Genomic DNA, 13529 nt, shown 5'->3' with positions numbered 1-13529 from the left:
CTATAACCTCCCCTCCCGTCCCCTGACAAATATTTTAGACTTCCTCTGACACGAACTGAATGATACAACTTTTGATTACCAGTGGAGTCATACAGAAATTGCAGCATCTGTAAATTTGAGGGAAACCCCAAAAATGAAATAATGACTCTGTGGTTTCGCCTTTGGCCTGGGGAAGCTTTAGACGTAAGCACAACTTCCTAAATGTGGTTTTGTATTTTGACCTATGCCAGGTTTTAGGTATTCACTCTTTTCCTATGCTGTGATCTGAACAGCTTCCAATAAAGAGCCTGACAAAAACCATGGCTTCTCTCTGAGTTTCTATTTACTATGTCTATGTTTGCCCCTGGACAAACACTCTCAAGCATTTAGGTGCAGAAAATAGAGAATTTGTTAAAAATGTACATTCGTAAGCTTCTGACCAAAACTTCTGTATCAGAACAACTGGATGGGCCTAGAGGATATTCATAATCAAGAGCTTTCATTGTAGGTTATTCCAGACAAAGTGCTGATAAACAGCACCGTGAGAAATGACAAAGTACCCTAACTCCAAACCTATTTTTACCTATATTCCTTTGTCCCATTGAATTAACATACTTACAAATGTTTTCCAAATCCTCCTCACAAATGGGGGCGCCTGGGTGACTCAGTTGTTAAGCATCTGCCTTTGGCTCAGGTCATGGCTCCAGGATCCTGGGATCGAGCCCCGCATAGGGTTCCCTGCTCCGCGGGATGCCTGCTTCTCCCTCTCCTACTCACTCTGCTGTGTTCCCCCCCCCCCCCGTCAAATAAAAAAATAAAAACACTATACCACTATCTCATGAGAAATTGTGAGTGGGCCTATAGTGTCACCTTTGAGTCCCACTCTGTCCTCTACCATTTAGAAATGCTTGGAAGGAAGACCTCCTTGCAGAAATTCTAACAATAAAACAGATTTCTGTTTCCACTTCTGTTAGTCAGTGTTAGTCAAGGCATGCATCAATGAGTCATTATTGAGCTGAACATGAATTTAAATCTTATTCTAAAATTCGCCCTAATGAAATTTAAAAAGTTGATATTGGTTGGTCCTGAGTTAAGTGTATCTTCCAGTAGACAATGTTGTTTATAATAATATCAAACTCTATGAATGAAAATGCCTGGCCTTCTTATATTTATGTAACCTAAAAATCTAAAATAACCTCTGTTCCATTTCTTACTCATACAAATATCCTCACAGCCTCTTACCTTAGCCAAATACCACTTTTCACACATTGCATGCCTACTGTCATCCTTGACACATTATACACCTTGTACATCAATTCTGTTTAAGCACTAAAAGATAAAATATAACTATCAAGATTTTCAAGCCATAGGGCTCAATATCATCTTAACACCACATCCTGGGTGTTGGCAGATTCTGATGTTTCATTGTCTTGTCCGGGTAATGATATAAATGGGATTTCCAAAGCTCATCTGCTGTGTCACCACAATAAATAGGCTCACCACCTAGTTATTAGAGAGACAGCCACTCTGTAAAAATGGTGGGGATATTATTATATATGACAGCAGGAAAGAGAAAGAAATAGTGACAGTGACTGACAGAGAGATAAAAAGACAGACAGACAGACAGATTCAAAACCTACTGACTCCAATAATAACCCAAAGGGAAAAAAAAAAAATACAAGCTACAGGAACACTATCTGTCTTCGATCTTTCCTGGATCTGGCAAAAGGCAGACTGAAAGCAAAGGAAGAAGCATGTGGTAAAGGCAGAATCCACTGTTATCTGAAGCTAAGAGTGGTAAGCTTCTAATCACATCGAGGTTCAATATACAACAGACGCTTTAAACTTGGGCACGGTGATGATTGAGAACACTGGAGCCGAACATCTCCTTCAAACAGAATTGTTCAAAATAAAATAACTGAGAACATTTCTGACCCGTAATTACGAGAGGCTTTGTAAGGACTCAAAAGCAGAACAAACCACTTTTCTGCTGCATAATTTTAGGGAGGTATTTTGATAGTTGATTTTTACATAACAAATTGCCCCAAAACATAAAAGCTTAAAAGGATCACTCCTTTTGCTTATTTGCTCGCATTTGCAAGCTGGGGTAGGCCTGAGGGAGAGAACTTCTCTTTGCCCCAGGTGGTTTTGTTCTGGGTTTTTTTTGTTTTTTTAATTAATTAATTAATTAATTATTTTTCAGCATAACAGTATTCATTGTTTTTGCACCACACCCAGTGCTCCATGCAATACATGCCCTCTCTAATACTCACCACCTGGTTCCTCCAACCTCCTACCCCTTGCCGCTTTGCTCTGTTGGCTGTAAACTCTGAGGTATGGCCAGGACTCTTTTACCTGGGCCACGTGTCCAGGGCATCAGCTCTCGCTGTGCTCTTGGTTCTTCAGTTCTCCACCATGTGCTCTGTGTGGACCATCTCACATCAGTGTGACTTCTTACCTTGCAGCTAGCTACTCTCAGTGCACAAAAATATACACTGCCAGTTCTTCCTAAGGCTTAGCCATAAAATTGGCAAATTGTTCCTTCCACCACATTTTACTGGTTGAGGCACGTGGAAAATCCAGCTCCGCATCATATAGGCGTGAATGCCCAGAGGCATAGGTAATTTGGGGAGTGCCCAAGTACCATTCAGCTACAGAGGGAAAAACCTTCTTTTGTATCCAAGCACATATGGATAAATATTTAACTGTCTAAACAAACGTGCCTATATATTCTTTAGAAAGTCCTTTCCTCTAGTACTCCAAGTCATGCAGATAAATTGATGATTGGATACCAGCATGCATTTTCTACAGAAAGAGAATGACAATAAAGGGTTGAGACTGCATCGTGCAACTCAACAGGAGAAGTTAAAAAATTAGAGTAATTTAAGCAAAATTCATCTTAAAATTCATTCACAAGCCTCTAAGAGAAGTTTAAAAAGAAGTAAGTTGATGAAGATAACTCTCTATCCTATTGTGACCTAATATAGAATAAAATTGAATCTCTATAGATAATCCTTTAAAAAAATAAAATGCATCTCCTTCCTGCTCTTTTTCTTTTTACATGTGTATCTTTGAGTAACATAATGATTAGATTTAGTTCCTGGGACTATATTCCCAGATAGCATTAAGAAAGAATATAGATATTTTTAAGCTAAGAAGGAAATAGCCTGAATACAAAGAATCTTATCAGGATCTTTTGGGAAAGAATAAAGCAAGTTTCAGATATCTAAGAATAATTATTAAATTAAATAGGCAAATAAGACAGGGACCGGGCTTACAACCTGCTATACTTAAGATAAAAGAGTTTGAAGGAAATTTGTGAAGAAATATAAAATTGTATTTAATGGAAGCAAAAGTATTAAACATAGTTAAAACCTTAGCTAAAATTTTTGGGAGTTGCCTACTTCATTAAATATTGTAAAGTTAATAGAACTTGGATAATTCAAAAGTTTGAAAAGTCTTTCAATAATAATTGTAAGCATTCATTCAAACTCAAGAACACTAAATACATATGTATTTTTTAAATTGGCAAAACAACTTCTCTTCTATCACCTATATAATTTTTATAACTGCTCAGTAGTGTAGATATTCCCATTTTAGTTTCAGTGATCAAATGATCTTTTAAATGGCCAAAGTATTATTTCTCCAATTTAGTTTTTCATCCTCCTTCATTAGATTATTGCCTGGTAGAGTAGATTTAAACGATACGCAGTTTGTCCTGAATCAGCAGCATGTTACGTGAAGTTACCGGGAAAGCTCGGAGCATAAAAGGCATAGTTGACACGCCACGCTAACAGGCTGCCGGCACATCAGCTACATCATACCCAAAGTCCAACAGGGCAACAATGGACTGAAGTGGCGTGAGAACTGTTTCTTCTTCCCGATGTAAAACGCACTCTTCGAGGGAGAATCTAGGATCTCATGTTTGCTCTAGTTCCACGACTGTATTTCCAGATGTCTTGCCTCCTCTCTTTATATGTTTGCCTATCACCTGCAGGCATTTAAGTCTTACAGCCTCTGAGCTACAGTGAGAATGGCAATTGCAAATTCATTTTACTGCAGTTAAGGTGTGCAAGAGCTCCTTAAAGTCTACAACTAGTTTCTGAGATAAAAAGTTGTGTTTTGTTTTTTTTTTTTTAAGATTTTATTTATTTGAGAGAGAGAATGAGTGTGTGAGAGAAAGGAGAGAGCACAAGCTGGGGGAAGAGGCAGAGGGAGAGGGAGAAGCAGAGTCCCGGCTGAGCAGGGAGCCCAGTGCGGGGCTCGATCCCAGGACCCTGGGATCATGACCTGAGCTGAAGGCAAATGCTTAACAGACTGAGCCACTTAGGCACGCTGAGATTAAAAAGCTTTCAACAGAGGGATAGATAGATGCGGATTCTAAACACAGAGCAGCCCCTAAACACCACAGGCATGGATAAGATGGCCCCTGTTATAGACAGGCTTTGCGGAAGGAGGTTGAGAACAAACAAGAGAAAGGATCTAAAGGTTCTAGAATAAGAGAGACCTTCTCATGTTGGACAGGTACCTGCGCAGACAGAATAAAGGCATTAGCTAGTGTCAAAAGTCTTGCTACGATTGATCACATTCAAGAGAGTTAGTCTGAGCCAGGGATAAGATGGATACTAATCTCTCAAGTTTCCCATGATATAATTCCATGTTAGGGATGTTGGACAGAAAATTACACACTTATCTCATAGTACTTTCCATATTTTTTTTCCATGAGAGCTGATAATAGCTGTACACAAGGATCAGTTTTAAACAGGCATCCCAGTGGGATATGAGAATTCATTATATAAAGAATTCACCTGAATTATTTTTTCTTCCCCTATCAAGGATATCATATATTTGACTACACAAATGCTCCTTATACAAAGTCTCTAAGATAATTTTCTTTCAGATCTCAAGACCAACAAAATATCTGCTACGAACACAAGGTGACATGCTTCGTTCTACAAAGTTCTCACGCTTCTTGTTTTTCTCTTTCCCAACTTAAAGCTAATTTATTTTTATGAAATTACAGCAAATTTTAAGAAATGTGGATTAATGAAATTTTTTAATCTTCCCTTACCCTTCATTGATTTGTCAACTAAAAAAATAAAATAAAATAAACCTTGTATTAATTTGCATGTCACAGAATTTTTGTGTTTTATTGTACGTTAACATTCTTCTTGAAGTGTGACTAAAGCATTTTCATATACCTATTTGTATATTTGTCTTAGGTAAGCACTGGTCCCAAAGTAACTTGTTTAACTAATTCTCAATGATCATTTAACACATTTGTTAAATTACTTTTTTCTGAGTTTGAGATTTGGCATTAAAAAAAAAAGAAGTCTGTGTTATTTTTCGTTTAGAATTTATTCCCTGTGTTTTACTGGGCTGCTCACTTAGTTTCTCATTTTTCTATTTAAAATATATAAGCAAAGGTGTTTATTTCTAAGGGCTATTGAGCATATCCAATGAGATAACACAAGTGAAAACCTTTTGTAAGCTATGACGTGGTAGCTTAAATTGTTATTGTCAACCCTCAGATGATAAAACACAGAAAGCTAACACTTCAGCAATTTATATTCAGGATTAATTGAAATTTAATATTAATTGGAACATGTTGGGACTTGAATGCCTTCTTTTGAAATTAGCATATATATAGTGGTTTAAGTAAATTCCATAAGTTACTTAATGACTGTCAATCAAAAAACAACCACCTTGGCACAAGATGTACTATCTGGTCAGCCTCAAAGAGCAATAAATAAATATTTTTCTATTTTACTCACTTACTTTCCTTTTACCTTGTCTCACCAAACTATACTTAACTTTGGATGGTATTTTTGATATATACTTTGTTTTTTATTGCCATAGTGAGTATTGTATTTTTCAAATATTTATCACTTTTGTCTGAATCAATGTTGTCTGCCTTTAATCACTACTTCTTATAGGTAGACAATCCATCTACACAATTTCTGGAAACAACATTTCATGATGATCCAAGCATAAATTGACACATTACAAACTCTATTTATTAGTAATCATATATGGAAAAGAACATTTTCCAAATAAAATTAGATTGCTCCCCCTTCCTCCTGTCTGTAGTAACAGAAATCCAGAGAACTGAGATCTGATCTAGTGATCTAACTGAAATATATTCAAGTGGAAGCATATAGAGATTTTAATATATGTTTTACTACATTATTTTCAACTAAAAGTAATCTTTTAAAAATGCATTTTAGTATCCCAGATGGGAAAGTAGAAATGGAAAATAGGGAAGATATTTCACTTGGTTTTGGAAGGAAAGCACATCAATTAACAGATTTTAAATTATTGGCCTGCTTTCACAAATTAATGTATTTTGAGGCAGTGTGTATATGTAGAAAGGAAGTTTCGTAGTATCTGTTACTATTCCTTTAAGAACTATAACTTCTGTAAGAAAGTAATGAGTTGAAAGAATTAGAAAGACATCAGGAGCCTTCTAACAATTAGAAGAATCTGTTAATTAGCACAGAATATGAATCTTAAGCTGCCTTGCTCATCAAATCATTTATTTTAATGAAGCAGTGTGGATCATAAACCTTACTAACAAAAAATAATTGCAAGAAAAATATTTAAATAAGCAAAAGCGTTCTATAGAAATACGATCCAGGACTATAAGATGCATAGGACCTTAAAATTGGAATTATCATGACATGTACCTTTCTCTTAAAGATTCTGTCAGAATTAACTGGAATTTGCTTTATGAGTATTAGCATATGTAGCATGTGTGTCATGCCAAAAATGGTGCAAATGGCCCATCAAGTTCACCATTTTATAAGATAAGAGAAAATAGGAGTGATGTAGGGTCAGTTTAAATACGGACCATGGGAGTTCACTATATTCATGATTATTGTTAAGAAATGTGAAAGTTATATCAGCAGTCATTCAGAGTTCATCAACTGCTATTTCATCAGATTTTAAAATACCAAGTAGATGGGATGCTTGGGTGGCTCAGTCGGTTAAGTGTCTGCCTTCCACTGAGGTCATGATCCCAGTGTCCTGGGATCAAGTCCTACATCAGCCTCCCTGCTTAGGGAGTCTTCTTTTCCCTCTCTCTCTACCTCTGCTTGCCACTCGTGACCCTGTTCTCTCTCAATCTCTCTGACAAATAAATAGATAAAATGTTTTTAAAAACAAGGACATAAATACATAAATAAAAAATCAAGTAGAAAAAATTAAAGAAATATTAGTGAATGCAATGGAGGCTTAGAAGAATATACAATAGAGAATCGTACGCACATCTGTGTGTATTCACAGAAATGTGGCATTGCGTGGCTTAGCTAGTTCCATCATCTTTTGAGAATTTACTTTATGTGCCCGGTTAGTGTAATTTTTCTTAGTATCTCTTAAATTTAAGCAGTTTGTCCTTCCAACAGGAGCCCCTCCTCCGTGCTTCTAGCATGTATAGCTTTTAAGTGAATTTTTTTCTCTGTATTGTGCACTGCAAAATGCTGGCTGCCTGTTTTCCTTAAACACAGCATGGTTTTTTGTGCAGTCTTGTTACCTTCTCGTCCGAGAAGAATGCTCTGCCATAAATCTGAAGTGAGAGAGACAATGAGAGGAAAAGAAAGAGCAGAATAAACTTATACCGGGCACAGCAAGCACAGCACCACAATACATAGTCCAAGAAATTTTTTAAATTCTTATAAAATCAAGGGGAAATGAAACTTCAGCTTAAAAAATTACAATATAATATTAAATATATTTATCTTTATACTGATACCATCATACTCTTTTTATTAATTAATTTTTAGTGGAGGAAGAGACGTATGCAGGCAATAGTGGATGAAGTCCATAAAGGTCATAATGCAGCCCCGAAGAGACAAAGAAGGGGATAGAGAGAGAAAGAACCTTCTCTTCACTTCTGGCAGTGAAGAGAACTGCTCTCTAGTTAAGGTATGAAATAAAGGCACCATGCTATTTCACATGTAGCAATATTAAACAATACCCGTACCAAGTGGTTCAGGGAGTGTTAATGTTTTTCACTTTTCTTACCATCATATAACTTAAATTGGTTATTCTATACTAATTAGAGTTCAGATAATAAAACCACACACAAAGAACTAAGTTCACACATTATTGATAAATAATAACTTATTTATTTAGCACTATGTGCCAAACATCTGATGTACTGTCTCATTTACTCATCCCAATAACCTTATGAGATATGATTACTGCTAATAACCTTTCAGCTAAGGGGACAAGTTTAAAGACAATAAAAAAATAAAGAGATCTATAGATTCCCAACTGTGTTAGGCCTCAATTGACTTTCAAGATTAGAGGGACAGAACCATAAATCCATCTTATTGTTCACCCATCTGTTAAGATTCTCAAGTGTACATTATTTCAAAAATTTAACTTTCTAGGGGAGCCTAGGTGGTTCAGTGGGTTAAAGCCTCTGCCTTGGGCTCGGGTCATGATCTCAGGGTCCTAGGATCGAGCTCCACATCAGGCTCTCTGCTCAGTGGGGAGCCTGCTTACCCCTCTTTCTCTCTGCCTGCCTCTCTGCCTACTTGTGATCTCTGTCAAATAAATGAATAAAATCTTAAAAAAAAAATTAACTTTCTAAAAAAAAATTTAATTTTCTTTAACCTATAAAAATTTTCTACCTAATGATTTATTGTGGAAAGTAGCAGCTAATCTCAAAAACTAGTTAATAACATTTTAATTTCAAATTGGTAATGTTATCTGTTAAATCAATGAAAAGACTGGAGGAAGTATAAATTGGTATAACAACTTTGGAAAATAGTTGGCAGTATCTGGTAGAGCTGAACATATGCAAACACCATGGCCTGACAATGTCATGTCTAGATAAATACCAAAAAAAAAAAAAAAAAAATGTGTACATGTGCACCAAAATATTCAAGAATATTCAAAACTGGAAACATCTCCTATAACCATCAAAGCATAAGTATAAATAAAGTATAACATATTCATACAATACTCTATAGCAATTAGAATGAACTAACTACAGACAAAACTATGAATGAGTTTATAAATATATTACATGGGATGAAAGAAATCCTGTACAAAACAATGCATACTGCTGTATGATTTCACTTGTATAGAGTTCAGAAGCAAATTAAACTACAGTTCTAGAAGCTGAGACAGTGATTTTCTTGGGCAAGAGTGGGAGAGGCAACGATTGAAATAGATCACCAGAATGGCTTCTAGGTTTCAGTAATAACCTCACTGTTTGACCTGGAAGTGGTTTTATTCACTGTATTCACATTGTGATAATTTATTGAGCTTTTGATTTACGCACTTTCATTACATATATATCACATTCCAGTAAACAAATATTTTTTAAAATCAAGGCAAAAATTCATGCAGCTAAATTTCTACATTATATTTAATACATTGTCTTAATATTCAGTGCAAATAAAATATAATAGATTGGAATTTTTCTTATGAGACTTGCTAACTTGCGAAGGAAATTATTAAAGAAGAGCAAGTGTGAATTATTCTGACATGCTTTTGCAGGAATAACTCATATGGCTATAGCACAGGAGCAAACTTCTGACATGATAAATGGTGACAGAGAGAATTAATTTAATTGAGATGAGGATAAAATCAATGCAATAGATTAACACATTCCCTAAATTTAAAAATCTATGTATTTTCCCACTTTAAAGATTTAGTTATCTGTTCTGAAGTAGTGTTATGATTTAATTATAAAACATTCCAAGGTAGGAACCTACTAAATTGATGGTTCGTCACCTGCTTTTTTCTTTTAAACATCATGTGTTAAAGTTACAATGCACGAGAAAAAAATTACAAAAAATTATTTTAGAAATTAAAAGGAAAGGGTGGCTTAAAAATTAAGCCATATTTGACAAATATTTATAGCTTGGTAAGTCTAAAGAGTTTAATGTCTTCTGTACTCTCTCTGGCACATTTTGGTCTAAAATAGATTAAATAAATGGCAAAATCCATGCTGGGCTCTGCTTTAGTCTGCATGCTACTGAGCAATCATCAAAGTTATCCAGTAATTTAAGGGATAGATTTATTATTATCTCCTAATGATTAGGTCAGGTTGGAATCCTCATTAGTATGACAAGGGTCTCTGTGCCACTGCCCCTTAATAAGGTACAACACAGCAATGTTGTGAAATTTAATCAACTTATGATTTCTACATTTGTGGTAAGACCCCCTCCTCTCCAGCATGAACAACCTGCTATGCTCAGCACAGCCCCCTTAAAAAGACTCCTGCCAGGCAGCCATATCTATGTTTTAAATAGAGGACTGGTTTCTCTTCTGATAGCATCTCATCACCGGGACTAGAAGATTCACACAGAACTACTGAGGAAAATATATAAATATGATCAGCTACAATTTAGGCTATATAAAATTATCTTTAGGCTCCCAGATGACCTGTCACTTCTGAGAAATCCATGCATACAAGAAGACTTACAGATAATCTTGTCAAATGCCAGTCATGTTTGTGAAAAAGTAGAAAAGGTAAGCCAAACTTTCAGTTCATGGCCGATCGACCTACCAGCTCTTAGCTGAGGTCCTCGTTCTCGTGTGGATTCTATTTCCATATCCCACAGAAACCCATTATCTCATCATTATTTATCATATCAAACACCTCCTTTTAATTTTAACTTCAATAGATTTTTTTTTTCTTGGAGTTGGGGGGGTTTACCTTCCCCTCTCCACTTTCCTGCCATCTATTTTTATAGAGATATTTACAACCTTTGGGGAAAAAAGAAACTGTTTATATGTATAATTGTAGCTAAAATTCAGATTACCAATTCAGTATAAACTGTTTGATCCAGAACATTGTTAGATATTTAATTACTTGTCAAAAGGTAAAAATACTTCTTCAGTTCTGGGTCCATTACGCAAGTAAGGCCTGCTAGTGAAACATGAAAACACTGAAGCTTTGATGGCAGGAGAATTTTGATTGATAGACACTGAAAGAAAGAAAATGTGCAATAACCAAAATAAATTCCACAGTGGCTGATTTTTTTTTAGACATTTTTAATGGAAAATCAGTGGTTAATTTGCATAGAGAGGGGAGAATGTGCTTCATTTTCTTTAAGAGTAAAGCCAAGTTCTTCATCCTGGAATTTCACCATGGAATCTGTGATTTCGAGAAAACACACTCCTCTTTACATGAAGACAAAAACTGAATACACACAAAATGGATCATAGAGTGAAATGGAAAAGGTAAAACTATACAACTTTTATAAGAAAACATAGAAATAAATCTCTTTCTTGGGCTTGGTAAAGCCTTGTTAATTTAAATACTACACCAAAAAGCACACACAACAAAATAAAAAAAAAAAAGATAAATTAGACTCCATTAAAATTAAAACTTTTGTGTCTGAAAGTGACACTATTAAGAAAGTGAAAGGAAGACCCACTAGAATCTAGAAAATATGTGCAAATTATGTATCTGATAAGAGACTGGTTTCCAGAATCTATAAAAACAACTCAATTTTTAAAGTGAGCAAAAGATCTGAAAAGAAATTTCTCCAAAGATATACAAATAGGCACAAGAAAAGATGTTCGATAGTAGCTGTTAGAAAAATATGACGAGATGCCTCTTTGAACCCACTAGGCTGACTATAACCAAAGAAAGATAGTAACAAGTGGTGGTAAGGATATGGGGAACTGGAATCTTCATACATTGCAGGTGGGAATGCTACAGATGCTTAAAACGTTTGACAGTTTCTGAAAATGCTGAAACAGAGTTACCATAGGGGTGCCTGGGTGGCTCAGTCTTTAAGCATCTGCCTTCTGCTGAGGTCATGATCTCAGGGTCCTGGAAGCCAGGCCCTCATTGTGCTCCTTGCTTGGTGGGAAACCTGCCTCTCCCTCTCCCACTTCCCCTGCTTGTGTTCCCTCTCTCCCTGTGCCTCTCTCTGTCAAATAAAAAAAATCTTAAAAAACAAAACAAAACAAAACAAAAAAACACACACAAAAACCACAGTTACCATATGACCCAGTAATTCCACTCCTGGGAAAATACCCCAAGGAAATGGAAATACTTGCCCACACAGAAATTAAAAGAAGCTCATTACACAAGACCATATATTGAATGATCCCATTTATATGCAATGTCCAGAAGAGGTACATCTCTAGAGACAGCAAATAAATTAATGATTGATTAGGACTTGCGGGGAGGACAGTAAATGACAACATAGAGTAACTGCTAATGAGTACAGAGTTTTTGGGGGGCTGACAAAAATATTAAATTTGCTACAATGTTAGTTGTGTAACTCTATGAACTACTAAAACCATTATATACTTTAAATGAGAAAATATACAGTTGCGAATTATATAAAAACATGTTACATGCTAAAATATGAAAGAAAATTCAGCTGGGAAGGAATACATAGCAACAAATGAATGTGATATGATATGAAGGATTGTAACAGACATACCTACAGAGTGCTGAAGGACCTCAGCAGAGGAAAAATCCAACTTATTTACTATGTCAGTGACTCAGTTCTTCCTTACTGCCATGTGTCCTTATGCATGTGCCTGTCAGTGGATGTATATGTGTATGTACACACGTGTGTGCAACAGTGACCTGGCTAGACTCAGATATATTTGGCTCATGGAGTATTACAACACCTCAGTCACCCAGATATCTGTTTATATTCATGGTTCAACACAGGTTATCAGTAGTGGTGTCCTGGAGCTAACTCATTTCAGTCCGAGAGAGCTGAATGTAGGCATCACTTCCCAATTCCACCTATACACTGGTACCTTGAAACTGGCCACAATGCAAGGATTTACACCATGGAAAAAGCAAATACCACAAATCAGGTCCTCCCCAGTACTCCTACCCAACCCTTTAGCTTGCTGGTTATTAAACATTTGCCGGCATATTACTGGGTTTAAAAGTTCTTTTGGAAAGTGACTCACATAACATCACACTTGGGATTCAGATATATTTATAAATGCCTGGAGAAATGAAGGAGTCATTCAGAAGCCAAATTGCCTGAGGACACTATTGAGTCTCTGAGAAAAAATGTGTCATAAGGGAATACGGGATCTGGCATGATGAGCACTCCTAGCAAAAGAAGCTGAGAATCAGGAAGAATCAAGTGTTCTGGGTAACGCTCAAAGGCACATCAGCACCTTGGAAGGAAACAGCTTTGGAGAAAACTCAGAAGTGCTAGACACAAACTTCTGGAATGACTCAATGCTCCAGTAACTCTGGTGTGGGTCCTTCATAAGATACAGCACGGTAGCTGCTTCAGAAAGACCGTCCAGCACTCCAAGAGCAGCAGGGGCTGCGGTGAATGTCAGGGATGAGTGATGTGCTCTAGGAGGCTGTCCCTCCGCTGGAATGGAAGAGGAGCTGAGCTGAGCATCAGGGCAGCAGCAGTGGCAGGTAGAGATGGCTCAGAAGGAAGTGACAGAGAGCAGGACAGGGTTTGGTGGAGCGTGGTAGCACTTGTGTAAGCAGAAGCCAGAGCAGCGATGTGGCCCTGGAAGAACAGCAGAGAGGGGAAACCTTAACAAATGCAGGAATTCACAAGTACGCCTCCTTGGAAACCCTA

Source organism: Mustela erminea, chromosome 12 (assembly GCF_009829155.1).
Source record: "Mustela erminea isolate mMusErm1 chromosome 12, mMusErm1.Pri, whole genome shotgun sequence".
NCBI classification, from domain to species: domain Eukaryota; kingdom Metazoa; phylum Chordata; class Mammalia; order Carnivora; family Mustelidae; genus Mustela; species Mustela erminea.
This window is presented reverse-complemented; position numbering follows the sequence as displayed.